The sequence below is a fragment of the Phaseolus vulgaris genome, chromosome 7 (assembly GCF_000499845.2).
Source record: "Phaseolus vulgaris cultivar G19833 chromosome 7, P. vulgaris v2.0, whole genome shotgun sequence".
NCBI classification, from domain to species: domain Eukaryota; kingdom Viridiplantae; phylum Streptophyta; class Magnoliopsida; order Fabales; family Fabaceae; genus Phaseolus; species Phaseolus vulgaris.
In genome coordinates this window covers 14,906,427-14,921,992 of record NC_023753.2, presented here as the reverse complement: position 1 = coordinate 14,921,992, position 15,566 = coordinate 14,906,427, and positions in this window count along the sequence as shown.

Below are 15,566 nucleotides of genomic sequence, written 5' to 3'. Positions count from 1 at the left end.
CGACGGGTTTGGGCCTGGTTTTACTGGCGATCACCGCCCTGGCGATTCCCGACTCCCTAGCTTCCTCTGGGCGGTTTCTCGCTTCTTCTTCCCGTCCGGCGCTCTTTCCCTCAACCTCAGCGTCTACCATGATGACATCGCCTCCGGCGGTCACTTCCATCGCCGCATCAACAACTTGCCCTTCTGTTGGCCTGGGCTTCACACCGGGAGGCGGCGTCGTGGTGATGTAGCTCACCGACCTCTTATTCTTGAGGCTATTTTCGTAGCATTTCTTTGCCTCCTTTTGGTAAGATCTTATGGTGATCACCACCCCCTCCATTGATGGCAACTTAACCTTCATGTGCCTGGTTGAGGGCACAACTCCTATTCTGTTGAGGGTCGGCCTTCCCAACAGAATGTTATACGCCGAGGGGGCATTCACGACGAGGTACTTGATCTTCTCCGTCCTCGAAGCCGCTTCGTCCGTGAACGTAGTTCTCAACTCAATGTACCCCCTGACCTCCACCTGGTCGCCAGCGAACCCATATAAGCATCCTCCATAGGGCCTTAACTGGTCAAGGGGTAGTTGCAGTTTGGTGAAAGTCGGCTAGAACATTACATCTGCCAAGCTTCCTTCGTCCACCAGTACCCGGTGGACCTTCCTTCCCGCCGTGACTAGCGAGACAACTATGGGATCGTTGTCATGAGGCACAACGTCCCTGAGATCCTCCTTTGTGAACGTAATGTCCACATCTGGCGAGTGGTCTTCGAACACATCTACTGCCATCACAGACCTTGCATATTTCTTCCTCTGCGATGCAGTACATCCACCACCCGAGAAACCTCCAACGATGGTGTGGATCTCGCCGTGAGTGGGCATCTCGTGCTGCTGACCCTCACTGCTCGTCGGCTGAGAGCTCGACGCTTGCCCCATCCTCTTGTTCAGCAGGTAATCATTCAAGAAGCCGCTCTTGACCAAATCGTCGAGCTGGTAACCCAGGGCCAAAACTCTGGTGGAATTCGGACCATGCGTTTGGTTTTGGCCCTAACACCTTGTCGCCAACTTTCTCTGGAGCCTTAAGCCTGGCCGCTATGTTGGGAATGGCGATCAGGTCCGCCAACCCCATGACGAACTTGTACCTTGGCGGGCGATTGAACTCCCTAGGGCGCCCTGGGCCCCTTCCCTTGTTTTTCTTTGGATCGTAAGGATGGCGAGTCCTTTGATCCTTTTTAGCCGCCGCCGTCTCCAGCACCCTCTGCGGCTGGATTCTAGTCTGAGCCCGTGGCCTAGCAGGAGCCACGCTCCCTCTTTTTTCGGTGACCTCACTCTCGTCGGCGATGTGGGCCACAGCAAGTCGCCGAACTTCAGCAAACGTGGCGGGGTGGCCCCTAATTAGCGCCTCGCAGAAAGGTCCAGGCAGTACGCCCTTTTTGAAGGCATATACCAACATCTCCTCGTCTTTGGCAGGCGAGCGGACCATCTATGCTCCAAAACGATTAAGATAGTCCCTGAGGGACTCTCCCTGATACTGCCTCACGTCGAACAAGTCATAAGACACCCTAGGTGGCGCCTTGTTCATGATGTACTGGTCGAAAACTGTTGGAAATTGGTTATGTGACCTGTAGGCAGGCTAACAAACCATTCAAGCGCTGTTCCCTGGAGTGTGCTCATAAACATCTTGCAATAGCAACATCTGAGCCTCCTGACAGCATCATCTGCGTATGGAACGCAGTGAGATGTGCTTCAGGATCCTCCACGCCGGTGAAAGAAGCTTTCACAGGTACCACGCTCGCAGGGATTGTCGTGTCCGTGATCGCCTGAGCAAACGGCATCGGAAAAACGCACGGTGGCGATGACGGCGCAACCTCTTCAACGGTTGTGCGTCCTCTCTGCTCGTGAAGAGCCTGACGCAATTCCTCAGTGACCTTGCTGAGCTCCTCATTTCTGGCCTGAGAGGCGACCAGGTCTTCATGCATCTTCGCCTGCTCCACGCGCGATGCCTCAACATTTGCCTGCAACGCACGCATGATCTCCATCATTTGCGCCATGGTCATGGCGCCTTCTCCAGCAGTTGGCACAACGGGACTTGAACGCGTACTTCTCATCTTTCTCATGAAATATCAACAAATCAAACTTCAGCGACCAAAACCTTCACCGGCGGAACGATCGATCCAGCAATCAATTGGTCAAAACCTCTTAAACTCCAAAGAACTTCCAAGAACGCAACCACAACAACACGGAATTGATTCGGATGCAAAAACCTCCACAGAAACTTGCAATCTCAACACGAACCTACTGCTTCTCCACCAAAACTCCCGATTCACCGATCAGAAACTCGAACGAATGGTAAAAACTTCAATTCACCGATTGAAACTCGCACAAACGGTAAGAAACTTCAATTCACCGATCAAAAACCCAAACAAACGGTGAAAAACGCCAAAAACGGTTGCACCAGCACACAACCACACAAGAACCGCAGAAACTTCAAGAAACTCACGCTGTGGATGGGAAACACGTTTTACACGGCCCCATGGTGGGCGCCTGATGATCCTGCCAGTTGACCTGAGTGCAAGAGTCTTGCCACGTCAAAGGTTTCTCCTTCTCGATCAGCTTCGCACCACGTTAGCCTTTGTCCTTCGTGTCTCAATTCCTCGCAAGAACCTGCAGAAAACAGAGTGGCGCCGCTGCGGCCGATCGCGCTCCGACGCTCAAGTCAGTGACGGAATCACCAAATACTAAGAGAGAAAATCTAAACTCAAGGAACCGTGCGCAGTGAATCTCAGTGTACTAGAGAGTATTCTCAAAGTGTACTCAAGTGTTCTCAAAAAGCGTACCTCAGAGTCTGTTAAGGGTTCCTTATATACCTGAGCACTTTCTCTCTCCTGACGGTTATACCTCTGGACACGTGGCTCGCATCCAGCTGTACATGTGTTGCCATTTGGAGCCCCCTTCTACTTGAGCGTCACCTCTACTCTTCAAGCTATTCGACTAAGTTACCCATGCAAGGAGTAACTTGGTGCATAGCTTCCTTGGAGCGCGACCCCTTAAGCGGCGAGTACGGGGTGTCACCATGCACACCTTCTCTGTGGTCTCGCCTGCCGCTATCACGATCTGCTTCACCTGCACATCGTGCATGTTCTGGTAAACTATTCCCTTGCCCCGACCTCTGGCTAGGGAGTGTTTATCTGATAACCTCATCCTTCACTGCTGTGTGACAAGCATATCACTCATTTCCCATACTAGTACCCCTTGGAAACCTTGAATAAGCTTTCCTGACCTTTCGGCGATGTGCCCCTTTAGGCGGCCTCTAACCACTTGATCGCCTAAGACTCACATACGGCGACTATGACACAAGCCTGGTGACCGCCGGTTATACATGCTAGAGACCGGAGAACGCCAACTCAACGATTGGCGACTACACAGACTTCCCGATGTACTTCCCTTCTGTCAGCCAGGTGTCCCGTTCAACACGCCTATATTATCGCTTGCTGCCACGTCATCACTTCCGATTACCTGATCGGTACAGAGAAGAACGACGATGAACCCAATTCCACACACACGATTTAAAAGAGGCTCCACAAATATAACCCTATCAATTTTGGTCTTAATACATTCTCTTTAAAAATGTATCATTTTAAGCCCTGAAAAAAAAAAGATTACCTGTCAGTTACAAGTTTTCTATATAACCCTTTGGTGTGACTATTTGCACACGAATTAAAAGATGCTCTACAGATATAATTTTGTTGTAAAAAAATTTTAAAATATTAATCAATTCAAAATGTTATATAACAACGAAATTAACTAGTAAGGTGTTAACATGAAACGGTGTAATACCTTAGAATCTTGCCACGTGAGGTTTTTCTCTATCTCTTCAACCTCATTTCATGATGGAATGAGAATAAATACATTTCATTGAGCTATCGGTCCCAAATAGTGGTTAAACTTAAGATCATTTGGGTATGACGGCGTACCCGAACGAGGATGCAAATCAACTTGTATCCTCTCTTTACCAATCCGTCCTAGGGTGACTTGATTTAAGGCTAATTTAAACTCTCCCTATAATATTCCTAAAATATATTGTATAAATTATCTATATTTTAATCTCTAAAATTATAAAGAAACTATTGGCTTATTAATTAAGTCATTATTAGGGACTAAAATAATTTTTTCCTAAGTTCCTATAATTTTTTTCTTGTCCCCGTCATTTTTCCATTACTAAGTTTTAAATTTGAATTTTAAACATTCAATAAATATTTTAATAAATTAATTTTAACAATTCATTTCAATATTCAAAATTTGTAAATAACATAACATGATTTGGATATAAAGAGTAACCAACAATAATTCAAGGGAGACATTTCATGCATTGTCGTGATTGAGATCCCCAACTACAGCCACAATATCGATTTCAAAAACAAATGGGAGGTTTATATCACTAACCTTAAAGAAGAACGGAAACTCAATCCAATCATATAGAAACAATCAATATGCAAAACTAGTCACACTACGAAGAAAGTGAAGCAACCAATATGGAAGCCTCCACAACCTCGACCCAGCCGCTGCCAGAGTGAAAACGAGAAAGAAAAAGCGAGAGTGTCGTTTCGCGAGATAAGAAGTGGAGAATAAGAGGTTCACACCAGGGATATAAGGTTTCCAAAAAATTTTAATTTTACAATGGATCTTGTGTGGTTCGACTTGAAATTATTTGTTTTATTTCCAAAATTGTCACTCTGCTTTTTTTATGTTGTTGTTAGATAGGTCTGACGTAAAAATTATGATATAAATGACCCTTTTCCACTAGCATAGGAAAATTATATCCTTAATTAAAATAAATAAAGGGAGATATTCTTTAAGTATATAAATCACCCACAATGACAGTAAGATACACTCAAATCAACAATTGAACAATTTGATAAGTCTTATATTTGAGTAATATTTCATATTAAAACAATGTTCTACTAGGATTGTCTTTAATAAAACAAAATGCATATACTTTATGAAAAAATACTTGTTGTTAAACTTAAGTAAAAGGTAACGGAAAGAGAGAGAGAGAAAAGCAAAAAAATTAATAATATCATAAGTAATAAAGCGTGAAATGATTAGAAGAAATGAGGTAAAATAAATAGAGATATTCTTTAAGTGTACACTTGTATTGTATGTTGTACCTACCCACAATAAGAGTAAGATACACTTAAATCAATAACTAAACAATTGATAAGTGTTATATTTCGGTAATATTTCATATTAAAAGAAAGAAACTTATGGATATTTATTGATAAAATAACCATAATTTAATCTCTAATTTATGAATTTAAACCTTTTTACATATTTTGTGATTATAATATAAATAATAACGATTTATTGCCAAATTTGTGTTAATTTCAGGATTGTAGGGGAAAATGGAGATGAAAAGGCTAAAAGAGAAAAGACAAGATAAAAGGGGAAAGCCATAATGCTCAAAACCCGCCCAAACTCGCCTAAGCCATGTCACTCTAGAGTAACTCACCCCAATGAGCCCAATCTCGCCCAAGCGAGATCACTTCAAAGAAGTTGGATTTTTTCTCATCCAACTCGCCCAAGCAAAGTTGTAGCTCGCCTAGGCGAGAAGTCACTTATCCCAAGACCAACTAGGTTAAATATGAGGCGTGAGGAATAACCCTAAACGTCATTGGGAGAATAGAAGGAGATAGAAAACCCTAGAGGAGAAACATCCTGAATTTTCTTTTCTTGCTTTCCTACTTGTAATGGCCAACATGAATGGCTAATTCTACCTTTTGGAATTAGGAGTAATCTGTTCAAACTTTTGTGCATGGGTGATAATTAAACATCATATTTTGTTCTTGATTGATTATTGGCATTGTTATTTTATTCTTAGCACTTGTTTTATAATGATTTTGATCCTTAGATTTGACTAAAAAGTATTTCTAAGCATCTAACCTAGAATAAATTTGAAATGTTAATTGCTATCAACATCTACTCGTAACGATAAGAAGTTTTTATAAATATGTGAGAAAACGATATTTAGGAGACTATCTTAATAATTTTATATGTGAAGAATCGATATGAAAGAATTTTATATGGGCATCAACATCAATCAAAGATTGAATAATGTTATAATTAAAGGCCTTAAACAAGAGGGGGGGTGAATTGTTTAATGAAATATTTTTGAAAATTTTGGACAAGAATGAAGATTAATGCAGAATCACATAAGAAGCAATCAGATCAGCCAAAAAATAAAGTTGTTTTAAATTGATTCCAGAAAATCAATCGGTTGTTTATGTGAATCAACTGATTGTTTTTATCAGCACTTTGCAAAAACACAGATCAAACAGTTTTAATAGCAGTGAGGGATAGAGAGATTCAACACATAAAATTTATATTGGTTCACTCTTAACCTGAGCTAGATCCAGTCCCCAGAAACCCCTGGGTATTTTACTAGGCAATCAACAACAAATAGGTGATCTTGAACCCTTCAAGAACACTAACCCTCTTTGAAATACAAACACTACAAGTCAGAACACCCTCTGATTGTAGACACCAGTATCTTACAATTTTACAAATATGAATTGAAACACAAGTAAGAACAGGAGGGATCACACCTGATACAAAACGAATACAACAGATCCTATACCAGTCTTAACCAATGCAAAGCCTTAAGCAATCTTGCAATCTTAGAAAACTTTCAATTTCTTTCTGTAATCTGATCTCTCTCTCATTTTAGAGATATAAAAACCAGTTATATAGCCTCAAAAATAGCCGTTTTAGACATTCAATCAGAGCACAAAACAGATTTGAATCAAGGAAAAACAGATTTAACAGACTTAACCAATTCTGTTAAGATTTTTAAAAACAATCGATTGAAAGCACGATTCAACCGATTGAATTAATTTGACCGTGAGGTCAACCAATTTCAGCTTTTTCAAATTATCCCGACCAGTCCTCGGTTTCGGACCCAGAGGCTGACCTCAGACATCGTGCACCGATGCTTGGTGATGGAAGAGGGCCACGAGGTGGACCCAGACGCACTTATCAGGGGATTGGTCAATCTTTGGGCATTGGTATTCTAAGCCCGATGTTGGAGATCGATATCGGACCTCGTCAGTAGAGGAGAAGATCGGACATCGGTCGTCTGAACATTGTAGAAGGCCACGTGAAGCAGGCCTAAGAGTTACGATAAGTCAACAGTTAAAGACATGAGACATGTGGAAAGCCTAAGCCACGAGGGATCCATGCACGTAGTGTGTATGACGCATGAAGGCGCAACACGTGAGGATAATCCTAGGAGGCATTAAAGCCCATTAGGGTTAGGGTTTCCAGGGAAGTTGCATGCATGGCACGTGGATACTTAGGGCACCCACGAAACAGATGGCGCTGGATATTAGGTGCACCAAGTGGAACCTAGGCGGCCACTCTGATTATTCGTTGCACTCTAGTTAAAGGAAGTTCATGTGCTAGATATACTAAGATTATACAATAGCGGCACAGGGACACTTCCTAAGGAACCCTAGATAGTGGTAACAAAACATAGGTAAACCCTAGTTTCAACCCATATATAGAGTGCTAAGAACCCTAGTAAGGTACGCAGCTTTTGAGACTAAAGCTATTTTATACACTTGATGTTCTTTGCCCTAATACTTACTTGAGCGTCGAAGTGCAAACGGCCGCTAGGGCGCTCCTTTGTCTTTACAGGTGTGAAGTTTCTTGACGGAGAATGATGGCATTGAGCTCTTCTCTTTTGTGGTTTTTGGGTGGTTTGCGAAAGCTTAGTGGTTTGTTGATGGATCAAGGCCCTCCTAGGAGGTGTGGCTGCCTTGGAGGTGCATGAAGAGTAGGGAAATTGAGGGAGGTTCGACCAGCCCCCTTTGGTAGGTGAAGGATTGAAGATTAAGACCTAAATCTTAGGCAAGGGAGTAAAGTATGGCTCAAGTTTGGCAGCATAACAATACTCAATTTAATCTTTCAAAATGAGAGCCAAGCACCTCAATTTATAGTGTTTAGTGGGCTGGAAATTCAAAAGAAAGTGGAGGGAAATTCAAATGAATTCCCTCCCAAAAGTGGAGCCTAAATGAGCACATGGGGAGGGGTGTGTCTAGTTTGTATGCTCACCCCCTCCATTGGATTTCTAGACCGGCCTTGGTAAATTTAGAGGTTTTTTTAGAAACTCTAAGTTTACCTAGGTTGGTGTTTTAGGTGCCAAAATTAATTCTAAAAAAATTACAAATAAAGTTCCTATGCTAATTTTGACAAGAAATTAAAGTCTACTCTACACTAGACTTTATGGCATTTGAACATGTAAAAGAACGTCTTCTTGGATCCTCTTGGCCATAACTCTAGGGTTGGCCCAAATCTACCCTTTGGTGGGCTTGCATGTGGGCTTGTGCTTGGGCCTCTTCCATCAGAGAAGGTACAATTCTCAGGCAAGGATAGAAGGGCCAGGGCAACCGTTGAAGACAACCGGCGAGGCGAGTCAACTGGACAGAACACAAATCATTTCCAAAACCACCAAGTGTAAAACAACTGATTGAAACGACAAATCAACGGGTTGTTTTTCACTTATTTTGAAAAACACTTTTCTTTTGAAAGAACTTGATTGATTAAGCTAATAGTGGATTGACAAATTCTAATCTACCCAGAACCCATGCCCACAAGCAGCAACCTAGTCTTCAAGCAATCTTCATGGATTTGGAGACATCAAAGCTTCATGTTCAACAAATATTATTATGCTTTTCAAAATACAAAAGTGTGAGAAGGATGAATCTCGATCCCAATTTTCCCAATTAAATCAAACAACTCTTTAATTTGCTTTATTTACATTCTTGCAATCTCATACCCAACAAATATCCAATAAAATTTTACTTTTTGTTTTCTATTTAGTGAATCTTATACTTGAGTATTCAATTGTTCATTGTGGGTTCGATATCCGTCCTTAGGGACAAATTATTATTTCTGACACGGTACACTTTTCGTGAAAGAGTCATCAACAATAAAGATAATAGTTAAAACGCATAAATCAACTTTTAATGTGATTGATGGTTATGCAATATTCATAATGTATCATAATACCTACTTTAATATCTTTTTAACGGTCTGAATTTAGAAAGGCCTACAAATATGTGATGATTATGATGGGAAATTCAGCACAGTAAAATAATAACTCAACAAGAGCAATAAGCAACGGATAATAATTTTCCCAACTTGCAAGAATCTGTGAGGACCAATAACAAATAATGGCAGCAACAAAAACACACTGAAGGAATACACAGAAATTTTAACATGGAAATCCTTCTCAATGTGAGAAGTAAAAACCACCGGCACATGTCACTCAATCAAGCTCCACTATGATCAAAATTAAGTTACAAGAGAGTCTCAAATCATAGCACAAATTATGCTCAATAATCAACCAAATATCAAGACAACAGAGAGGAAATAGAGAACAATAAACCAAAAAAATCACCAAACTACAGCTACTGTACGCGGCCTATAGGTCACTGTTCCGGTGACTTTTCAACAATCTGAACGGTCAAATTGAAGCATCACGAATGATGAACCTGCTGACACAATTTCAGCATGATACAACGGTGAACAAAGCAGCGACGGCGATCCAAAAATTTTTGTCCTCAAAAAAATGCTAAAAACATTGTTGTAGTGTGAGACAAAATTTTCATTTCTCAAATAACTTCTCGAAGATCTGATTGGTCAAATTGAATTACAACAAGGTCTGAACCTGCTAACAAAATTGCTTCCCAATCCAACGGTGAAAGAAGCATTAGCGGTGGTCGGAAGTTGCTGGACGAAACTTCCTCTCTTCACTCTTTTCTCCTTTCCTTTTCTCTATGTCTCTACTGAAGGCTCTCTCTATTCAAGAAAAAAATCCTAAAGGTGATTAATATTGGATTGGGCCTTTACATAGGAAGTGAGTCCAACCCAACAAATCACCCCCTGACAACTATGTGGAGATGATCGACAAACCGACAATATCACAAGTTTCAAACTTTCTTCTCAGTAGTATCTTAGTCATCATATTAGCACAATTATCATCTGCATGAACTTTTGATAACTTTAGTAACCTAGCTTCCAAGGCATCCTGTATCCAATTGTACCGACCAGGTAGTCGGAAGTGATGACGTGGCAGCAAGCGATAATATAGGCGTGTTGAGTGGAACACCTGGCTGACAGAAGGGAAGTACATCGGGAAGTCTGTGTAGTCGCCAATCTTTAAGCTGGCATTCTCCGATCTCTAGCATATCTAACCGGCGGTCACCAGACTTGTGTCATAATCGCCGTATGTGAGCTTCGGCGACCAAGTGATCAGAGACCGCCGAAAGTGGGACATCGCCGAAAGTGGGACATCGCCGAAGGATCAGGAAGGCCTGCTTAAGGCTTTCAAAGGGCACTAGTACGAAGGACGAAGTTTTCAGATGATCTTTCCCTAGCCAGAGGTCGAGGCAAGGGAACAGTTTACCAGAACATGCACGATGTGCAAGTAAAGCAGATCGTGATAGCGGCAGGCGAGACCACAGAGAAGGTGTGCATGGTGACACCCCGTGCTCGCCACTTAGAAGAGATCGCGCTCCAAGGCAGTTATGCACCGAGTTACTCCTTGCATGGGTAACTTAGTCGAACAGCCTGAAGAGTAGAAGTGACGCTCAAGTAGAGGACGCTCCAGATGGTGACACGTGTACAGCTGGATGCGAGCCACATGTCCAGAGGTGTAACCGTAAGGAGAGAGAAAGTTCTCAGGTATATAAGGAACTCTAACGAACTTCTGAGGTACGCGCGTTTAGAACACTTCTTTACGCTTTTGAGAACACTTGAGTACGCTGAGAGAGCTTCTGCACGGTTCCTTGAGTTTTAGCTTTTCTCACTTAGTATTTGGTGATTCCGTCACTGACTTGAGCGTCGGAGCGCGATCGGCCGCAACGGCGCCACTCTGTCTTTTTCAGGTTCTTGCGGAGAATCGAGATGTGAAGGACGGAAGCTAACGTGGTGCAAAGCTGATCGAGAGAAGATACCTTTGCGTGGCAATACTCTTGCACTCGAGTCAACCGGCAGGATCATCAGGCGCCCACCGTGGGGCCGTGTAAAACCTGTTCCCCATCCACAGCGTGAGTTCTTGAAGTTTCTGATATTTTTGTGTGGTTGTGTGCTGGTGCAACCATTTTCGGCGTTTTCCACCGATTATTTGAGTTTTCATTCGGTGTATCGGCGTTTTTCACCGTTCGTTCGAAGTTTTGATCGGTAGTTTGACGTTCTTCACCGTTCGTTTGAGCTTTCGTTCGGTGGATTGAGGTTTTTCACCGTTTGCTTGAGTTTTGGTCGGTGATTTGAAGTTTTTCCCCGTTCGTTTGAGTTCTTGTTCGGAGAGTTGAAGTTTTTCGCCGTTAGCGTGAGTTTCAATCGGTAAATCGAAGTCTTTACTGTTCGTTCGTGTTTTTGACCGGTGAATCGGGGGTTTTGGCGGAGAAGCGGTAGGTTTGTGCTGAGATCGCAAGTTTCTGTGAAGGTTTTGCGTCCGAATCGATCGGCGTGCTGTTGTGGTTGCGTTCTTGGAAGTTCTTGGGAGTTTGAGAGTTTTTGACCGATTGATTGCTGGATCGATCGTTCGCTGGTGAAGGTTTTGTTCACCGAAGCTTGATCCGTTGATTTTTCATGAGAAAGATGAGAAGCACACGTTCAAGTCCCGTTGTGCCAGCTGCTGCAGAAGGCGCCATGACTATGGCGCAGATGATGGAGATCATGCGCGCGTTGCAAGAGAATGTGGAGGCATCGCGCATAGAGCAGGCAAAGATGCACGAAGACCTGGTCGCCTCTCAGGCCAGGAATGAAGAGCTCAGCAAAGTCACTGAGGAGTTGCGTCAAGCTCTTCAGGAGCAGAGAGTACGCACAGTTGTTGAAGAAGTTGCGCCGTCATTGCCACCGCGCGTTTTCCCAATGCCGTTTGCTCAGGCGATCACGGACACGCCGATCCCTGCGAGCGTGGTACCTGTGAAAGCTTCTTTCACCGGCGTGGAGGATCCTGAAGCACATCTCACCACGTTCCACACGCAGATGATGCTGTCAGGAGGCTCGGACGCTGTGTATTGTAAGATGTTCGTGAGCACGCTCCAGGGAACAGCGCTGGAATGGTTTGTTAGCCTGCCTACAGGTCACATAACCAATTTCTAGCAGTTTTCGAAGCTTTCCGTCGACCAATACATTGTGAACAAGTCGCCACCTAGGGTGTCTTATGATTTGTTCGACGTAAGGCAGTACCAGGGAGAGTCCCTCAGGGACTTCTTGAATCGCTTTGGAGCACAGATGGTCCGCTCGCCTGCTAAGGACGAGGAGATGTTGGTATACGCCTTCAAAAAGGACGTGCTGTCGGGACCTTTCTGTGAGGTGCTGATTAGGGCCCACCCCGCCACGTTTGCTGAAGTTAGGCGACTTGCGGTTGCCCACATCGCCGACGAGAGTGAGGTCGCCGAGAAGAGAGGGAGCGTGGCCCCTGCTAGGCCACGAGCCCATACTAGAATCCAGCCGCAGAGGGTGCTGGAGACGATGGCGGCGAAAAAGGATCAGAGGACTCGCCATCCTTATGATCCAAAGAAAAACAAGGGAAGGGGCCCAGGGCGCCCCAGGGAGTTTAATCGCCCACCAAAGTACAAGTTTGTCATGGGGTTGGCGGATCTGATCGCCATTCCCAACATAGCAGCCAGGCTTAAGGCGCTTGAGAAAGTGGGCGACAAGGTGTTAGGACCAAAACCAAACGCCTGGTGTGAGTTCCACCAGAGTTTTGGTCACACCGTTGATTCGTGTTTGGCCCTGGGATACCAGCTCGACGACCTGGTCAAGAGCAGTTTCTTGAATGATTACCTGCTGGACAAGAGGACGGGGGGTGCGTCGAGCTCTCAGCCGGCGAGTAGTGAGGGTCAGCAGCATGAGATGCCCACTCATGGCGAGATCCACACCATCGCTGGAGGTTTCTCGGGTGGTGGGTGAACTGCATCACAGAGGAAGAAATATTCAAGGTCTGTGATGACGGTGGACATGTTCGAGGATCACTCACCAGATGTGGACATTACGTTCACAAAGGAGGATCTTAGGGACGTTGTACCAAGGAAGCTCGGCAGATGTAATGTTCTGGCCAACTTTCACGCAGTTGCAACTACCCCTTAACCAGCTAAGGCCCTATGGAGGATGCTTATATAGGTTCGCTGGCGACCAGGTGGAGGTCAGGGGGTACATCGAGCTGAGAACAACGTTCACGAATGAGGTGGCCTCGAGGACGGAGAAGATCAAGTACCTCGTTGTGAACGCCCCCTCAGCGTATAACATTCTGTTGGGAAGACCAACCCTCAACAGAAGAGGACCTGTGCCCTCCACCAGGCACATGAAGGTTAAGTTACCGTCAATGGAGGGGGTGGTGATCACCATCAGATCTGACCAGAAGGAGGCGAAGAAGTGCTATGAAAATAGCCTCAAGAATAAAAGGTCAGTAAGCTACATCACCACGACGCCGCCTCCCGGTGTGAAGCCCAGGCCGACAGAATGGCGGGTTGTTGATGCGGCGATGGAAGTGGCCGCCGGAGGCGATGTCACCATGATAGATGCTGAGGCTGAGGGAAAGAGCGCCGAACGGGAAGAAGAAGCGAGAAACCGCCCAGAGGAAGCAAGGGAATCGGGAATCGCCAGGGCGGTAATCGCCAGGGAAACCAGACCCAAGCCCGTCGAGGAGTGGCTCGAGAGGGAGATCGGGGGCAAGATCTTCAAGCTGGGAAGATCTTTGGAGGGTGAGCTCCAAGACCAGATCGCCAAGGTGATAGAACGGCATCTGGATGCTTTTGCATGGTCTGCTTCAGACATGCCGGGAATTGACCCCGACTTCTTGTGTCACCATTTGGCAATGGACACACAAGTTAGACCAGTGCGACAGAGAAGAAGGAAGTTTAATGAGGAGAGGAGACAGGCGATTAGGGATGAAACGCAGAAGCTCCTCGCCGCAGGCCATATCAGGGAGGTCCAGTACCCTGAGTGGTTGGCTAATGTCGTACTGGTGAAGAAGAGCAACGGGAAGTGGCGCATGTGCATCGACTTCACAGACCTGAACAAGGCTTGTCCAAAGGATTCGTACCCTTTGCCAAGCATAGATGCCCTGGTCCACAGTGCAGCAGGGTGCAAGTTGCTGAGTTTTCTGGACGCCTTCTCGGGGTATAATCAGATAAAGATGCATCCTATGGATGAAGAAAAAACTGCCTTCATGACTGAGAGGTCGTGCTACTGTTACAAAGTGATGCCCTTTGGGCTGAAGAATGCGGGGGCCACGTACCAAAGATTGATGGATAAGGTACTTGCACCGATGCTGGGAAGGAATGTGCAAGCGTACGTAGATGATATGGTCGTGACCTCGTTAGAGAAGAGCAAGCACGTCTCGGATCTGGAGGAGTTGTTCACCACGATCGCCAAGTTCAGATTAAAGCTAAACCCCGAGAAGTGCATTTTTGGCGTGGAGGCAGGGAAATTCTTGGGTTTCCTCTTAACTGAAAGAGGAATAGAGGCAAATCCTGATAAGTGTGCTGTCATCTTGGCGATGAGGAGCCCGGCTACCGTGAAGGAGGTGCAGCAGCTTACAGGTCGGATGGCCGCCCTGTCTCGTTTCGTATCAGCTAGTGGAGAGAAGGGCCATCCGTATTTCCAATGTTTGAGGCGAAACAACAAGTTTGTCTGGTCGAAGGAGTGTGAAGAAGCCTTCGTGAAGCTTAAAGAGTACCTGGCGAGCCCGCCGGTTTTGTGCAAACCTTTGGTGGGAACCCCTCTCAGGTTGTATTTTGCTGTGACTGAGAGGGCGGTGAGTGCGGTGCCGCCCAGGATCAAGATCAGGCCCAGAAGCCTATTTATTTCGTCAGCAAGGTGTTGCAAGGCCCAGAAGTAAGGTATCAGGCCTTGGAGAAAGCTGCACTGGCGGTAGTATTTTTGGCGAGGAGGTTGCGCCACTATTTTCACAGCTTTACAGTGCTGGTGATGACCGACCTGCCCATCCAGAAAGTCTTGAAGAAGCCTGATGTAGCTGGGAGAATGGTGAAGTGGGCGGTGGAGCTGTCGGAGTTCGACATCAAATATGAGCCCCGAGGACCGATCAAGGGGCAGATTTTGCTGATTTTGTGGTCGAGCTCTCGTCAGAAGCAGCACGAGTTGAAGGGGACGATTTTCGGTGGGTACTTTCGGTGGACGGATCGTCTAACCAGCAGGGTAGCGATGCTGGAGTCATTCTGGAAGGACCCAACGGCGTGCTGATAGAACAATCCCTGAGATTTTCTTTTAAAGCCAGCAACAATCAAGCAGAATATGAGGCGCTGATCGCCGAAATCTTGTTGGCTAAGGAGATGGGGGCTAGGGTGTTGATGGCCAAGAGTGACTCATTGTTAGTCACGGGACAAGTAACGGGCGAGTTCCAGGCCAAGGACCCACAAATGGCGGCTTACTTGGAGTATGTGCAGGAGTTGAAGGGCTCCTTTGCCTTGTTCGAAGTGGTGCATGTGCCCAGAGAACAAAATGCCCGAGCAGACTTGCTAGCCAAGCTCGCCAGTTCGGGCAAGGTGGGTAGGCAGAG